This window comes from Bolinopsis microptera, chromosome 1 (assembly GCF_026151205.1).
Source record: "Bolinopsis microptera isolate Bmic1 chromosome 1, MBARI_Bmic_1.0, whole genome shotgun sequence".
Classification (NCBI taxonomy): Eukaryota; Metazoa; Ctenophora; class Tentaculata; order Lobata; family Bolinopsidae; genus Bolinopsis; species Bolinopsis microptera.
Genome location: NC_087072.1, coordinates 21,387,755 through 21,401,835, shown reverse-complemented (window position 1 = coordinate 21,401,835; position 14,081 = coordinate 21,387,755). Strand labels below are relative to the sequence as shown.

Below are 14,081 nucleotides of genomic sequence, written 5' to 3'. Positions count from 1 at the left end.
ATTAGTGTGGTATGGACAAGATGTTTTGGCGCAAGACTGCATGAAGCAAAGCCAGCTTACACTATCACTTTGTAACTCTAAGTAAAGTAGGATAATATAACATTATGTGTATTTTGTATTTGATAAGGACCGTATATTAGGACACGATTTGGAGCCTCACTGAAAGTTAAATAGACATCTGCCTATACTATTTAATATATGAGACAGCAGTTAAATTTAATTTCGTTACAACTATATGTGCTTTCGTTTGTGGAAGTTTCGTTGAGTAACTGAAATTTCGTGACTGTTACACTACGCATGGTCAGTTTTCTCATATAGTACCTACATATACTAGTACCTGCAGTACCATCTACATATATATATACTAGTACCTGCAGTACCATCTACATATATATATACTAGTACCTGCAGTACCATCTACATATACATATACTAGTACCTGCAGTACCATTGGTGTTGCCAATAATTCTACAGCAAGACTTTCAGTAGACGGTACAGACGTAAGGTTTACTGTCTACACCGTTGTGATGATTCATGGCCACCTCATGTATGATCAATATCCGCACCCGATGAATAACTTAGGAAAGGCCCTTTTACTCCAATTTTATATGATTTTCGATTGATAAATTCTTGTGTTTTTGAGCCGATTCTTTTAAAGCGGTCAAACAATCCCATCTAATAATTAAAAATGTAATTAAAATAGTTAATGATGTTCCAATCAATTGTAATATGAGCCCGGGGACCACTCTTTCTACGGCCCCTACGGCCTACGCTAAAGTGGATACTCCATTTGTTTCTACAACATTAGAGAAGGATCTACTATTAGTGTACTACTAGTACTATTAGTGCATGTCCTAACACGACGGATCAATGCTGCGTTCGCTCGTAGTCAAGGTGCGTCCACCAACTTTAACCCAACACTGTTTTGTCTCTAAATTTTAAAATGAAACAGCCATAACATTCCCGAAATTTTAAATCTTTATCCAGATAACTAATAATTTGCCCTAATATTAATTCCCTCGCTACTTTCATTAAAATATCATTTTTAACATTCCTTACGACCAAATAAGTTATGAATCGCCCTTATATATCATTAATGAACCGTGAACTTGAGGATGATATCGTATTTTCTGTTGTGGTTCGAATTTTGAGGTGTGTGCCATCGCCATTTTTGAAACTTTTAGTCCAAAAATCCCTTAAGGCCGAAAGCAACTAGCAACAATTAAAGGCGATGACGCTCCCACCGAATGTTCAATCTTTAAAAATTGGAAAGTTCCCGTCATAAAACTTTGATAATCTACAGTCGGGTATGAATTTTTGCCTAAATTCTTCTCGGCTATCATTTGTCGGTGTGTGATAAGTTTAATTAAGTACTAAACAGAAATACAGGATGCAGATCATATTAAAATGTAATATTTGATGGTTTTACGACGTCTTTTCAATTTAGTTCCCACACGAGGGTGGGAACTGGAGAATGAAATGAGTTTGGTAATCTTCAGCAGTCTGGTTATTGGTAACTGATTATTGCTAAATGGTAAATGCGTTTGAGTTGGGAATTACCATTAACATTAGGTCAGGGTCAGTGTTAGCAGTTTCGTCTGGGATGTAATCTACCAGTCCTATTGGAACCGCATAAAAACCATTATTTCTGTCTGTTTGGCATATTTAGCGGGAGGGTGAACAAGAGTGGAAGAAGGCCGCAGATTATGTCTAGTAAGGCTCCCTCCTCTCTGCATAGAACTAATGCTGAACTGGACATTTAACGTGGCACGGCCCCTTATCTGCCCTCCAAGGTCCCTCTCTCAAACCCCCACTTGTACGCCTTGAAACCTTCGTCTACTTTAATCCAAAGGACAATGAAAGCCGTTAATGTACTAGGTGCCAATGCTCGCCGACCGATGGCTCGTCAGTTGGGTTATATTATAATGAATCCTGTTTCCACGGTATTTATCAGTTTCTAATTATCATGACTGACCTTGCCCCGATTATCACATCCAAATAATGACACGTTTAATTTAATCAGCCTGTGTTTGCGAAATAAGAAATTTAAAGAATGAATTTAATTGAAATAAGGAGGTTCGAGTCTGATCGACTCGGTTGTTGTGATCTAATTGATTAGTGCCCCGCATTATGATCTACCGATTATTGGTGACCTGTATTATTGGTGCCTGTCCTTGACTCCTTTATTGAGGAATGTCAAAATAATCCTTTACAGCTGTATAGTTCATGTTATTGCTATTCTAGCTTCACCCGGAATTCGTTGCTTTTTTCCCCCTGATTTCACCCAAAATTTACGCATTATCACGTCAAATTATTGGAATAATAAAAGGATCGTTTGTTATTTGCGTTAAAACTTAACAACATACTAAAAATAACTCTGAGATTAGCTTTTTCATTTCTACAGTATAGGCTCCAGTATTTTTAAATCGGATTGAATTAACTGATCAGACGTCAGTCAAAGTATCTATTACAATCACATTAAGTAATTACTATTTAAAAACACTTTACTACCCTCACCTGTCGCGTAGTACAATATCTTTTCTTTTTCCCTTATCTTTTACCTTTTCCTTCCGTTATTAGTACATGGTCAGTATTTATTATTGTCAATTACAATGCTCTAAACCCGATATTTTGGATAATTTGTGAGTTATTAGGAGTAGTGCGCAATTGGTAATTAATAGAATTGCAATTAAAGCTATTACCAGTAATAAAATTACTTGCCATTATTAATTTTTGTCACCTCCAATTGAGAAAATTTGGATTTAATATCGGAATTATTCTAATTTTCGTTTTCCTGCCTATTCACTACAATTTCGCTTTGTTTTGTACCATTTTCTTTATATTTCGATATTGTTTTCTGAAGAAGTTAGAGCCTACTTTGAATAATTATTCGGACGAATTTATTTTGCATTATCTAAGTCTAACGCGATAACTCTTACCTTGATCAATAATAACAATCAACATGACTCTCTCAACGACTCTCTCTGATCAAGAATTCAATAAAATTAACGTATTATTTTTGTAAACAGTCCCTAGTTGTTGTGTTAATGACAAACAAATAAAACAGATGAGATTAAAGTTCATTGACTGGTACAGGTATGGATCAGGGGTGTGCTCATGATCTGTATAATCATGATAATTGCAATAATACAGCCTGGGAGAAGGAGTTAGTTCAACAAGATGTCTGTTATTAAATTACCCGTCACTTCACCATAATGTAATCCAAATAATAATCACCGCCCTTAACCCGACCTTTACTGCACGTGCAAATAACCAAGCAGCTGGATTGGTTGAATTCCTGTACCACGTGATGTTTACCAAGCATCTAATTGGCTCCCAGACATCGGTAACTGCTCTGATTGGTATCACTGACCGCTGCTTGAACCCTGGCGATGCCGTCTCTCCGTTAATGAAATTAATCCTTTAACAGGATCTAATTCGGCTGTGCAAATAAATTAAAGGATTTAATTAGGACGATTCAAGTGGATTAGGTAAATTAAACCACCAGGTCACGGCCCGACTATCGCCGGTATCACCGTCGTCTGTCAGATATTTGCTTATATTCAACCCACTGCTTTGCTCCTAATCATTAAGGATTAGTCTCACAGTTTACCGGTCAACATTAAATCATTTTCCGTTCATTTTGATATTTGTCAAATTTGTTTGCTTCAGGTGTTTAAATTTAATACAATAATGACTTGAAATAAGTCGTTGCTTTTATAATGATTAATTTCGTTGTGATTATGATTTAGGGATGATGTTTCAATTGATTGTCCTCTTTCTCAATAGGTAAACAGTAGTGGTAGGAAACCTCATCGCGAGATGGAAGGAACAAAATTCAAAGTCATTGGTTTATATGATCAGCTCTGCAAGGTTAGAGAACAAAGAAATGTTGACACCGCCGCTTACATACAGGGTCACCATCATAAAAGCCTCCCAATTTCTTGGCATTCATATTTCGCAACCCTGTTCGATAATGCCTTGAAATGTTATTGTGATTAATTGTGAAACATACTTTTTCGTTAAAGCATTGAATTGCAGGATCATTCTGATTTTTATTGGTTAACACATACGAGAACCTCCATCTTCTTCTCATAGATTTCCCCGGCATCCTCTTCCTTGAGGATTGCCACACCCCAGAGGCAGGCAGAGCATCTTCATGATATCATTTTATTGGCCAGCTAGGTCCAGCCTCTTGTTGTAATTTATTTATTAATTATTTATCATTGTTAGGCAAATTTCCAGTTATCGCAAGAGTTGTCTCACTTGTTCAGAACACCTCCCTTAAAACATATCATATTGTTTAGAATCAGAGAACTTTAATGATGCCACTAAGTTGCGACCTATAACATTACATCTCAATTTTAGAATTTAATAAATATTAAGCTAAAGCGCTGTACCTATACCTACAGTATACATATATATATCACGCAATGTCCATTGCGTGGTTAGATAGATTGATATATTATAGTATATAATTATGTTGTTTCGTTAATAAGTCTGTGGAGTAGTAGCAAGAAGGTATCGTATACATTTTAATTTGTTCTCTTGATTATTTACTAATGATTCAAATCCTGTATTGTATGTAGGGTCGTCAACATGTAATTATGGTTTTACCACTACACCGTGTTTTGGTTCAGCCGAAATAAATTTTACTATGATGTTTACATAATGTTTCTCACTCCAGCTGCAGTCTGGTAGTGTTGAGTCTCAGGAATATTTTTCTAGCTCTCATTTTCCAAGTTTTTGCCTCACAGGAGATATTGTGGTCTTTTCTAAATATAGCTGTAATACATTGATGTAAAGTTTATTCGAATTTTGAAATAAAAATTAACTTTAAGGCCTATAAGGGAGAACTGCAGTATCAATATGTTGATTGTTGTGTTGTATATTTCGACATTAATGTCTAAGGGAGAACTGTGGTACTAATGCGTTGCGTTGTTTATGTTTATATTAACGGTATTAACAAGTTCTATTTTTCTTATAGTAAATGTTTAAAATTACATTTTGTGAAGAACAAATTTTACACTCAGCAGAGTAGTTGAAATTTGTAAAATCTGCGGAGAAATTTTGGAGAAAATTTGGTGCCAAATAAATTTTTAGAAGACCTGACGTTTTTTAATTTTTTTAGAGCATAAGAAAATATTCAAGGCAAAAACACTGATCTGCGAAGAAATTTAACACTTTCTGGGAGGGGTCGTTTTTTTTCATTCGTCTGACCTAATGTCTGCAATCTTGTACAAATCATGCATCCATTTTTATAATTTTGACCCTTCCCCTTATCTACCGAGTACAGACTATGACGTCACTTTAACTTTTAAGTGCACCTAAGTGTGCCTCACTTTCAATTTCCCACGCATTTACCTGTATAATGTCCTAAATTATCATTGTGCCCCCGAACTCCTTATCTACGAACTATGACGACATAATAATCTTGAAGGCCACCTAGCTGTACCTCACTTTCCCACGCAGTTACATCTTTAATGTCCTGGCCTCTACCATCCTACTATGTACCGTACTAAAAAAGCTGCCTCCCGGAAACCGTCCCTTGAGTAACGTGAACTGCTAAACTTACTTTTAATTTTACGAGAATATTTCTCATGCCCCCGTGCTTTTAAGCGGCTGATATGGGCTCAATTATCTGCTTCCCTAATTTCACAAATTACTAATACGGACCTCCTTTAATTACGGAGTGCTCCTTCATAAATTAGTTCCCACTAACTGCTATCATGGGCAGGTACTTAGACACGTGGAGGACAACACACTTTTAAATAAATTGTATTTAGACTAAACAACCTTCAATGTAGGAGCGTCATTTAAGCGACCGTCTCTAACGTTAGACAGCGAGTATAGAACTGCTTGTAAGTGTGTTGTTGAAGTGTGGTGAGTGGAGGTTTTGTGGTGAGACACTTAACCAAAAGCTGCTTTTGGTTAAGTGCTGAAAAGCAGTGATATTGCGCTGAGGGTAAAATTCCAGTACATTTTCATCTGGAGGCTAAGATTTTAATTAAATTGACCCTATGAGATAGGTATGTACAGTTACAAAGATTCGTTTGAAACTGTATGAAACAAAGTGTATCATTTTATGAAAAGTTGTAAGAATATGGTCAACAGTTATTGGTTATTGGTTAAATAGTTACGTAATCATGAGTAATAATCAAACAATAGCGCTTGAAAATGCGAATGATCAACTAATAGTGATTAGGTTACTGATAACCTATTATTGTTGTTGTAATTGTAATAAGATTATTATGCGGACTTCGGAAAACCGAAAAAATATTTTCGGCTAATAATGGACAGGGTATAGCATGAAACGTGGAGAAAAGTTGTTTCGAGAAAAACATTTTTTTTAAAAGAGTTCGGGAAACCGAAGAGCCAAACCCCCACTCCCTAGTATTGCTCTTAATTTATTTACGTTTTGGCTCCGAGTAAGTTTTGTGCAGACTGCAAACTACTGTCTAGTAAAAACGATCCAGTGATAAAAAACCGTTTTGTTTGGCTGCAAAACCATGAAAACCAAAGTTACGTGATAAGTTTAAGGCGAGCGGATTAGTAATAGCCAATTTTTTTAGGGACAAGATTATTGTATTTTTACTAATTTTTAAAAGTTATTCTACTATCCTATGTTTTTTAAACGCGCATGTCGATCTTATCTCATTGTACACAGCGATACCAAGTTGAAGTACACAAATCTGATAGGGTCAATAGTGCGATTCAATGCCCACCGCACTTCTGTTGCCCACCGCACTTCTGTTGCCCACCGCACTTCTGTTGCCTCTGTTTTTATCAAACTTTGGCATCGATTAAAGAGCTTATACTATTTTGTCTTCATCCTGAACATTTTGGTTTACACAACTCTATGGATAAAAAGGGCATTGGCTGTCACTTCTCAGTTGCATTCTTCTCTATAAATATCCTATTTTTATTAATTGTTATAACCCTGATCAATTTAAATCCGTTAATAATTGTCAGGACCCGCTTTATGCTGTGCTTTGGTTCATTTGTCAGTTTGTATGACGTGATGGCTTAAATAGAGTATTAGAGTTACCCACGTTTCTTGAACCTACTTAATTTTAATCATAATGTGTATTTCAGTATTGCTTATTGATGTGATGCATCAATTATCTCTTATCTGGTCAGTGCACACTGCACCTATTATGTTTTATGTTTTTACTTCAAATATAAACAATGATATAGGGAGTATCGAACCGGTTAAAACGGCCAAAGCAGTCAACCTATCATTAAAACTTTTACTTACCAACATGATCGATATAAATGAACTCTTTATGTTTAGCAGCTTCTTACATCAAATATTTGTCAATAAATCATAAAACGGCAATTGAAGGTTTCTGACGAACCGGACCAAATCATCTAATGCACAATTTATCTTACTGCTAAATGTTGTTTCATCTTAAAATGGTGCTGAAATTCGCAGAACTGACCTTCATTACCTGTATTACTGCAACTGATCGACGAGTGTTTATATGGTCTAGGTAGATTGACAGGACTGGACTGGACAACCAGACAAAAACGATTGTATAATATTCCTTCCAGATAAACGATCTTACAGTTTTTAAACGGACGAATAAATGCTTGTCAATATCGCCAAACGAACATATTTTAAACTGCCCGAAACAAATGCGTGGACACGTGATCACACCCCTTTTCGGCACGTGAACCCCTTTTGCAGATAGTCAATCAGGAGAACATGGTGGCTTAATCTCATCACTCTGCGCTAACCAGTGCAGATAATTTATTTTAGCTCAAGTACATTGTCTTTTTTAGGAAGTGGCAATGAACTATTATTCGGCTGACATTTTACTGGGTGACTTCATCAATATTTAGTAGCATAACAGAGACTTGAAGGACTTGTGAATTAAATGGTCCTGTACTTCGGTAGTAATATATTTGATACTCATTACATATAACTCACGTGCCTGATCACCTGATTAAAACACGTGGGGCCACCTCATGTTTGCCTTTCTGAACCAACATAAGTCGCGTAAGTCGTAACAAATAATTTGAGGACAACATGACACTACAAAACTTTGAACATAATACGAGGAAATATGGACAGAACTGAACAAGAACAAAAACCACATTCATAGACTGAGGAATCAGGAGGACTCTGCAACCCAGGAATCAACTACTTAGCTATCATCGCTCAATAATCGGTTTGGTATCGATGTAACATGCTTGATTTTCCGACTTTAAAGCTGACTAAAGAAACTAGGGAATTAATCAATTATTGTAACTGCAGTTTTACAGAACTCTAAATGCTTAATGAATACACTTGCAGGTACCACCCGTATTCACAATCAGAATCGAGTTTAGTCATTTTCCAATACGAGATTGGGGACGGGTTCTATAAACAAACAAACAATAAGATCGTTATTTTTGAAAAGTTACTTATGGTAAATTTGTGGTTCGTAATTCATGACCTGTCATCAAGGCTTCTTCCCTTAGACAAATTTAAATTGAACACTCAACAATTTAGAATATGGCATTAAAATACTACTTAACTTAAACATTTGTAAAACTTACACAATCTTCATTTATTTCATTTCCTCGCCGCATTTAAATCGAATTAAAAGTTTAAGGTGTAACGAACAACGATTTGAATCAAGCAGTTAAAATACCATTATCTTTGATTATGCGGATTGCAAAGTTGATAGTGATTAATCTATAATATTTTCAGTATCATTTTAGATTATCGTTGCTTTACTTAATATTATAGATTGGATAGGCAGTACAACTCACTTAATGTTAATTCTGATCGTAGCACGTGGTGTCGCACAATATATTCATTATTTAATCAATATTCTACTCATTATTTTGTTATCAAATCTTTGCGTTGCGCCACGTACTGCAGTTTATCAGGCGGAATTCCTTTTTAATTCACTTTTGAATAAATATCTCTCTGAGAAAATTGACTCCAGACTTAGAGTTCACACTTTTGCGATAATTGGTTGACTAAGGCTTGATATGAAGTGCTGAAAGATATCGTTATCTAGCATTGGTCAGCTCAGTCATGTTGCTCCGAAACTAAGCGGCCATTTTACACGTTCACCCATAGTAGTCCATATTACAAACATTACTCATATATTGATCCTGTACCTAGCAACAATATTAGCCTATAGCACCTTTTCAGATAAGGCCATAATTCGCTTCAATGCAAAGTTTTAGTGATATTCTTTTTCAAAAAATGATACCTTAATGATACAGATGATCGAAATGTTGTATTCCAAGCTTTTTTAATCAGTACCCAAATTAGACCTCATAAAGTGGGCCTTAAGTCAAATCTCCACTTTCCAAACCATCTGATGGTCGGGGAAGCAAGAAATATCGTGAAATAACTTCATTACACATGTACTTTGAGTAAAGAATTAATTTTGGGATTTTAGAGCTGTAGCCGTGTAACACTATAACCGTGTAACTGTAACACTGTAACCACCTGCATTAATCACGACTCAACAACCTGCTTCATTTGAGCTAAAATATTGCATACACTTTTGAGTGCTAATTTTCCCCCAAAAATTGTCAACCACTGAGCTCATATATCGATTTAAAATGTTAAGAGATAAACTGGTTATTCTGGTAGCATATTGACCACGTGACTAGATAAGTAGTGTCCAGGTGATTGTATCGTAACTCATTTCCCTCCTTCACAAAACATATCAACTAATGCTCCCTAGTATTACCTAACTTTTACTCTTTTGTCTTTTCCAATAATATTTGGATAATCTTTTTGATCTCTCGGCTCCCCCTTCCGGTTCTGTAGATCCGACCATGATCTGTCCAGCTTAGTCACCTCCCACGTGCATATGTCGCAGATATGGGGTATCTAGTATCAGGTTATTTCACACGTGCACACGTGCACACGTGCACACGTCACAGATATCAGGTATTTCGTACCAAGTTAGTTCACACCGGTCACCCACGTTACTTTACAAGTCGCAGATCTAAGATGGCAAGTACGTACGGTACGTACCTTTAAAAATAGCTGTACGGTACGTACTTTTAAACTTGGGCTGAAAGGTACAATGCTTGCATGATTGCAAAAAGATGCACAAAAACCACGTTCACACGACAACTTTCATGGAAGCTGAATTCGCTCATCGCTGCATTTCAATTTATACCATTAGATTTAGAGCAGTTGTACAAGAATGTTCCAGAAGCAAGAAGGGTTGGACCATGTGACATTGGATTTGGCGCTTTGAATTATGTTGGTTGAAAAAGTTGGCAGATGTTGTTTACGCGATTTTTAGCGCATCCTCATTAATGTGTGAAACAAACTTTAGAGAGTACGAATATCTTATTATATGAATATCTTATTATATGAATAAAAGAAGTCTGAGGCTGAAGCCTCAGCTTGCTGAAAAACTAGTGTTTATTTACTCCAATAAGCACATTAAAATGTGATACTGATTTTATCTGTCACTGTTCATTTTTATCTCTCACTGTTAATTTACTATCTTAATAATTCATGTTCCTCTTCGACTACTACCTCAAATAAAATTATGAGATTACAAAAGGAACATTGCAAGTACTCCACTAACTTTGAAAAAAGTTTCATTTTTTTCCCAAAAAAGTCTGTACCCTATAGGGCCTGTACGGTACGTACCTTTAAAAGTAGCTGTACCGTACGTACTTAAAGCCCTGTACCGTACGTACTTGCCATCTTAGTCGCAGATATCAAGTATTTCGCACCAGGTTACTTTACACGTTGTAGATATCAGGTATCTACTACAGATATCAGGTATCTACTACCAGGTTACTTTACTCGTCGTAGATATCAGGTATCCAATACCAGGTTACTTTACACGTCGCAGATATCAGGTATTTACTACCAGGTTACTTTGCACGTCGTAGATATCAGGTATCTACTACCAGGTTACTTTGCACGTCGCAGATATCAGGTATCCAATACCAGGTTACTTTGCACTGCGCAGATATCAGGTATTTACTACCAGTCTACTTTGCACGTCGCAGATATCAGGTATCCAATACCAGGTTACTTTGCACGTCGCAGGTATCAGGTATCCAATACCAGGTTACTTTGCACGTCGCAGATATCAGGTATTTACTACCAGGTTACTTTACCACAGCTCTGATATTGAATGGCAATCAGCTATAACAGGAGCTGATCACCTGCTCTTAGTCTGGTATAATGTTTAATTTCATACAATAACAATAGTTGTATGCTATTGATTATTATCGTGTTTAGTTAATATAAAGCTCGCTATAGCCCGCTATAACAAGCAGTGATGATAAATGTTGTAGGGTATTGCTCGTCACGTGACCTAAAGTTCGCCTCTTGATACCAAATCAATCTAATGGAGATTACGACGTTTATTATAGTAAAGCTGTGGCCCAGCTTGTACCGCGTCTCTTAATAGCGATATGCCGCAGTTTTTAGGTGCCATTAACATATTTATGACAATAAGTCTTATATATTATAATCCCGCCTAATTATTATTAGTAGAGATTAGTATAGATTTGAGCAGCTCTAGTTAGGTAGATATATTGTGAGGCTATCTTGTTAGGGGCTCCAGTCAGGGGCCCGTAACAAGGCCCCCAACAAGCATTAGATTTAGTACCGGACTATTTCCACGTCGTCATACTCTGATTAACTATTGTCCGATCTACAACACTAAGATGCATGATCCGTATCGCGTTTTCAATGTCATCAATCAGTCCAATTATTATTTTATCTCCGTTTTGTTTAAAACTGGAGACAGTCAGACGGGTCGTTTAGCCGATCCAGGCACCTGGCATATCCAACCAATCAAGTGCTATGTCATAGATCACGTGACATAATTCACCCAACCAGAGGTCTTGTTCTGACCACGTGACTACGACCTCTGGATCTTTCCCGATGTTGGGTGCTTCGTCGCGACGGCTTCATTTCACTGCCCCACTAAAAGACCTGAGTATCTGATCTCGGTCTTCGGCTACTCGGTTATCTCTTTTTTTGTATCAAACCACAGCTGGTATTATGTATCTCGTTATCTAATGACCAGGTCCTCAGTACTCTATCAAATAAATAGCTTTTAACCATCTTTATTTTCATTTCTGCGTATTAACTTGCGTATCACGTTTGAGTAGCCACTTTTACTGTCATTGTAATTATCTATCACAACAAATGGACCATTTCAATCTTACTTCAAATTAAATCGACTCTTTGGGTTAATGATGAGCATGCAAAATTTCAAATAATGCGATCTCTGATAATCGATTTTTATTCTAAATGTTATTTTATAACTGTAAATCGCGAAGCTGAACCATTTAGACATTTGGAAATCATTTTCATTACGGTCCATGATTTTATGAACCTCGCCGATTCTCCAACAAGATTAATTCCAATTTTCACGTTTCTAATGCTAATTGCTAGGTTTAAAATATCATCATACAATTTACACTTCGCGAACGATTTCAATGCAAAGTTTGGAAACCTATTGTATATAATCTAAAGGGAATTAGAGCTTCATTGGCCGAGCCTCGCGGAGCATGGCGGAATCCATACAGCTGAACTTTAATCCTACCCACATATGTGCGGAAAAATTTGCGTGGAGCATCACACTGACCGGAACTACATGGAAATTCGAATTTGTATCATATTATCGGCGGGTACTACCAACAAGCGGCATGAGTAGGAACAAGTACCAACAGTAGGGAAAGGGACCGAATTAAGATTACAGAGCATGGGGGCGTCTCACGCGACCACCCCCCAACCGCTCACTGCAGCTCCAATTACTTCTTATCTCGGGTTAATGAGGATTAATGCCGATAAGAATTCACTAGCGGAGGCAGTGCTTTGTGCTTCGACTGATAAGGCCGTGAAATAGGATCTTCTCCTGTTTAATTCCCTTTTCAATTCGATTATAATTGCGGGTAGGTACGTCATGAGTGGGCATATGTTGTGGTGCGGGTGATAAGTTTCTCTGTACTTCTGGAACCATCTGTAGATATGTCCCTGATTCCCAGTGACCAGTCCCCAGCCCTACTCACTGATTAGACATTACCACTACATCTCGGACGTGTGTTTGTTCGTTTATCTTTTAAATTCCTGCCACCAATTTACGTTAAATATTATTCGTTGAGAACGAATAAAATCGTGTTTGTTTGATAAGGCAGTTAGATTGAGTGTCAGTAAGGGTGTTCTCACGGAGGGTAAATTGATTTTGTCAGCGCGGTAATTAACTACGCTCAGTTTAACACCCTCTACTTTAATCTGTTTCTTGGACGTTGTATTTGTTTGAGAGTCCCTTCCCAGGGTTTGTTGTGTTAAACCCGAAAGTCCATTTTACTGGCACTTGTATCAATCAAATAAAATAGCTATTAGCTAATTTGGGAACGAAGGCCAGGGAACTAGTACTTATGTGGACTGTGTGAATGAGAACACTTGTAGTCCTGCACGGTTAGTTCGCGTTCTAGATGATTACTCATTTGCTGTCCCATAGTTCACTGAGCGTTGATCCCTCTTCTGATTATACGCTGTATGTTCCATATCGATTGGTACCCAGGAATACCTCATGAAAAAAGTCTCGGAACTATTGAGCCGCAGTTTACATCACCCTGGATTCCTGTGTTTAAATTGGCTTGACAGAGATCCTCCCTGATTGCTGATTGATGGTAGAGACTGTGCTACTTACATTGTATCCTGCATTTGATTTTATATCTTCTTTGACTAGTAATCAATAGAGGATTTATCGGTGAATTTTTGCAGCTTTCTTCCGATCAATTATCGTAAAATATTTAGGATTTGGTGTTGTTGGTCTGGTTATGTAGGTTAAGGTAGTGGCGGGGCAAACGGGCCCCAGGGCACCATTAACGTGAGATTTTTCGGCGGATTGCTAGATTCAAGAGCAAGGAAAGATGCGTACATGTGGACACTTTTTAAACGGTTAGCCGCACGTGGGAGCACTGCATCAGAATAAAGGTATGTCACGTGGGAGGAGGTATAATATTTGCTGACACAATAAATCAGGGTAATGTTGAAGTGCACCTGGCAGCTTCCCTGCTGGCTTGTCCTGTTTCTGCCATCCTGCAGGATTTTCACGCACTCGTTAATTGCCCGC

The 14,081-nt window shown here is 37.2% G+C and overlaps 2 protein-coding genes across 4 annotated transcripts in view; both read left to right on the top strand.

Annotated features, from left to right (window-relative positions):
- The first annotated feature begins 8,010 nt into the window (after positions 1–8,010).
- Positions 8,011–14,081, top strand: part of LOC134824460 (H/ACA ribonucleoprotein complex subunit 2-like protein) — an 86,980-nt gene continuing 80,909 nt past the window's right edge. Inside the window, exon 1 of the mRNA XM_063836368.1 lies at positions 8,011–8,027. The gene's annotated coding sequence lies outside the window, so the exon portion shown is untranslated. The remainder of the gene's footprint in view (positions 8,028–14,081) is intronic.
- LOC134824470 (small ribosomal subunit protein uS15-like) overlaps positions 8,011–14,081 on the top strand; it is a 55,352-nt gene continuing 49,281 nt past the window's right edge. For all 3 annotated transcript variants that reach the window (XM_063836382.1, XM_063836390.1, XM_063836377.1), the window contains exon 1: positions 8,011–8,026. The gene's annotated coding sequence lies outside the window, so the exon portion shown is untranslated. The remainder of the gene's footprint in view (positions 8,027–14,081) is intronic.